Here is a 547-nt window from a genome sequence, read left to right on the forward strand (position 1 = left end):
CCAGACGTGGCGGAGCGTCCGGCGCCAGGCCTTCACTCGTTGAATCCTCGAGAACCGGTAGAAGGCTGGGTTCCCTATTAGAGACCTAAGTGGATCCCATATGTGTAAAGTTCACGGTATGGCCTCAGAGCCCATGTTTCCCCGGTAGACTTCTGGTATTCCAAGAGGGCTACAATCACCTCCAATCTTCCATATGCACCTAAGGAATGTTCATGTGTGTATTTGCTTCCGAAACCTCCTTCGGGAAGGATGGAGCTTCCGCAACGTCCCTGTCCCAAGTGGAACGGGTACGTTTTCCCAGTGTTATCCAGTCTTACTGAGTGGGTAGTGCTACGATAACAGTGACTGGCCTTCTTGTTGTGAGCCCCGGCCTACACCAAAAAGGGGTGCAGGGGGCACGCACAAGACACTGGAAGGGGCAGCAGCATTATTGGCGCTTTGGTAGGGATCCCAATTCGTCGGTCACAACGTGAATCGTAGTGACCGACTGAAAGGGAACATCTCGGTTACGTATGGAACCCTCGTTCCCTGAAGGAGGGAACGGAGA

At 53.4% G+C, this 547-nt stretch overlaps 1 protein-coding gene across 1 annotated transcript in view; it reads right to left on the reverse strand.

Moving 5' to 3' along the window:
• The window catches only part of LOC107695764 (uncharacterized), a 14862-nt gene that overhangs the window by 11469 nt on the left and 2846 nt on the right, over nucleotides 1-547 (reverse strand). The window lies entirely within an intron of this gene.

The sequence above is a fragment of the Sinocyclocheilus anshuiensis genome, unplaced genomic scaffold, assembly GCF_001515605.1.
Source record: "Sinocyclocheilus anshuiensis isolate Anshui unplaced genomic scaffold, SAMN03320099.WGS_v1.1 scaffold517, whole genome shotgun sequence".
NCBI lineage: Eukaryota > Metazoa > Chordata > Actinopteri > Cypriniformes > Cyprinidae > Sinocyclocheilus > Sinocyclocheilus anshuiensis.